This window comes from Quercus robur, chromosome 2 (genome assembly GCF_932294415.1).
Source record: "Quercus robur chromosome 2, dhQueRobu3.1, whole genome shotgun sequence".
Lineage (NCBI taxonomy): Eukaryota > Viridiplantae > Streptophyta > Magnoliopsida > Fagales > Fagaceae > Quercus > Quercus robur.
The window spans coordinates 57630837-57634306 of record NC_065535.1 but is presented as its reverse complement, the minus strand read 5'-3'; the positions used below and the strand labels follow the sequence as shown (position 1 = coordinate 57634306).

Genomic DNA, 3470 nt, shown 5'->3' with positions numbered 1-3470 from the left:
AGTCCTATATTTTGGTGACCGCGTGGCGATGAGGGACAGCAGCCTGAACCTCATTCCTTGCAATCATCTACGAGAACATGGTCATGGTGTCATTTTGCGAGAGTTAAGATCTTGTTAATCCCGCCCTTCCCAATGCTCATCCACTAATCATTCTCGCACAAGAACAAAGAATTCCTTCTCACAGGTCACAAGAAACTTCTCACAATTCCTAATCAAACTTTCGATATGGCTTTGCAGGTTCTCTCTCTCACACACACACACCTTTTTGTTTCTTCTTTCTTGATGTATGTGTGTAAGTTTGTTTTTGTGTGCTCGCACGAAGATCAATATGCATAATACATACTTCGGTTTCGTGTGAAGGTTTTGATACAAGAAAACTTTTAATGCATGCCTTATTTATGTTTTGATACAAGAATGCTCTACTTAGATTGAACTCAACTACTTGGGGGTGGATATATCTTACATAGCATTTCATACAGCTTTCTAAGAATTTCATATTGATCATTTGACTTAATTGTGGATCTGATCACTTTGTACCCTTTAGCCTCATCAAATACCCATTTACATGTATTTGATTTTGCGAAATCCAGTCTTTTGAGGCGTGGATTCATTTGGATTTAACCATAATCTATAAAACAGGAGGATTCAAAGAATATGCTGACAAGGCCAAGTTTTTGCCACCAACAACAAAGGATGCTGATAAATTAATCCTATATGGGCTTTACAAGCAAGCAACAGTCGGCCCAATTAACACTAGTGAGTTAGAATAGAACACTCTGATCTTTGCCCATCCCTCTGTGAACCATGATCTAATTCTTATATATTATAATGCAGATCGACCAGGGATTTTTAGCCCAGCGGAGAGGGCAAAATGGGATGCATGGAAATCGGTTTAAGGTATAGAAAAAAATCAATTAGTCCTTTGAAATTCAGGATAAAGATATATAATAGAATCTCACTATTTCTTGAAATATATATGTTATATGGAATTTATGTCATTCAGGGAAGACCAATGAAGAAGCAATGACTGATTATATTGTAAAGGTGAAACAGTTGCAAGAAGTAGCTTCCACATAAATGGTCAATCTAGTTGAACATGTTTTAAAGTGCTTATGTGATCTTTGTGTATTTTAAGTAGATTGATACTCTACAGTCTACACTGCTGGTGGACTTTTAAGTTTCTTGACAAATAGTAATAAGTTTGTGATTTGAGACTGAATTTTCCCTCAATGTGAAAGTTACTGGTTCGTCAAATATATATGACTATATGACTAGGTTTCCCGGAACCACAATCATTATTGGAGCAAGTTTAGCATAGCTTTCAAAATTACGTGGGTTTTGAGACAGGATCCATGAACTTAAAAAGTAAGCCCTATGAGAGTTGCTGCGGAGGAGCACTGAATAACCCAAAAATAAAGTCCAATTTCATCACCTCATTAAAGTCAATATGGGCCGACTTGACTTGGGTTAAAATCTCAACAACAGAAACAAAACCCAACCTTCCTCCGTCAGTTAACAACTACCTCCCCAGTTTGTATTTCAATACGTTTTGCGGGATGTCATGCATAGTACATCTTTTAAGAAATATAATTTACATAAACACTATCATTTTGTTATTAAAAAAAAAAAATCCAATTCAGACCCAAAAAACACGGTAATTATGAAAATGAAAAGAGATTCATTAGCAAGTAACTTTCCCTTATTTCTTATTTCTTGATAGCTCCACTGTGGGAAGTAACTTTCTTGCCATTTAGTTCGCCTAAGATTCCAAGAAGCTAAAGGGCATTTCCCTTTTTATTTTTTATTTTATTTTTTTGGTGTGAACAATGATTGTGAACTGTGATGGATGAATTTAGATTGAGAGCTCGATTGTTTGGCCTGGTTTGGGGACGTGAGCTATATATATATATATATATATATATATATATATATTTAACTGAATGAGGTAGATTTTGAAATGTTTTCAACTTAAGGGTTTGTTTAGGATCTTCTTATTTTGCTGAAATTGAAAATTTTTTGCTGAAAGTACTGTAGATAAAAGTAAAAGTTAGTCGAAATAGTACAGTGAGACTCATGAATAATAGTAAAAATAAGCTGAATAGTAAAATAAACTAGCTTTTTAAGCTGGAGCCAAATGCATACTTTATCTTTTATTTTTCTTTGCAGAATAGAATATTGCATATATATATCGAGTAAAAGGGTATTGATACAGCAATATTAGAGCATCCACATTAGTGCAGCCATATGTTAGGACACATGTGAATCATGTTAGAAACATATGTCAATATAGAATTGACTAATCTTTTGACAAAACACACTTTACTTATAATTAGGTAGATCTAGAATGTGTTTAAAACTTCAAAGAACAAGGTTTCAAGTTCAAGTGTTAAAACCATACAAGTCTATCCAAGAAACAAGTGAAGAAGTGTTGGATTTTAGAACTCGATAGCTAGTATCTATTGAGGTTTAAAAGGCTGTTCAAGCCCGATGCTCGACAGCTGCTCGATAGATAGGGTATCTATCGAGGTTTAAGAAAATCAGATTTTCAGTTTTGATTTTCATCCAATCCATGTATAGATGTTTGAGCTTTCTTTTTTCAGAACCCTAAACATATATAAGGATTGTTTTAAGAGCTGTCACAGTTAATGCACCTCAATGCAAAAGTTTTTCACTATCATATTGTGAATCAGAGACATATGTTCTAGTTCATTTTTCTCTTCAAGAAGCTGCCGTGTTTGTACATTGTAGGGTTTTGTAACCAAGGAGTTTTGTGATCTTCATTGTGTTGATGAACTGAAGAATTTTGCAGCCAACATCTTTCTCAAGTTGATGTATAAGACGCATACTGGGATCTGCGCATCGAATTGGTTAGTCACGTACTTGGAGCTGTGCATTGAAAGGAGAGATTGTCACTACAGAACAAGTCCAATTGGGTATTGGGATAAGGGTTCAATTGTAGGTTGGTATAAGGTACTAGGATTCCTTTACTTGTAACCGCTTGTTGCGATAATAGTGAATTATCGAGAGTGGTGACCTTAAGATCACTCGGTGGGGGTTTTTGCTGTGTAGGTTTTCCTCATTCGTAAATAAATTACCGTGTCAATTTATTTTCCGCTTCATATTAACTTAGTTGATGATTTTTTTATGCTACTATGCTCATTGCATGTTAATTGAAAATTAATTTATTAACTTGGCCAATTAATTGGTTAATTCATCACAAGGGGTCAATACATTCTTGACCTATCAAGTGGTATCAGAGCAGGCACACTTTGATTATGTTTTAATCTTTGCTATGTGATCCATTGACCCCTGTTTGTCATGGATAGAAGACGGTCTCTTATTATACATCTTTTATTTAATGACACTAACTATGCATATTGGAAAGTATGCATGAGAGTTTTCTTACAGTCATTAGATGAGAAAGTGTGGCAAGCTGTGGAGATAGGCTGGACCAAGCCGAAGGAAGTGCC

The 3470-nt window shown here is 35.1% G+C and overlaps 1 pseudogene; it reads left to right on the top strand.

Moving 5' to 3' along the window:
• The first annotated feature begins 225 nt into the window (after nt 1-225).
• LOC126701108 (acyl-CoA-binding protein-like) lies at nt 226-1292 on the top strand (annotated as a pseudogene).
• The last annotated feature ends 2178 nt before the right edge of the window (nt 1293-3470 follow it).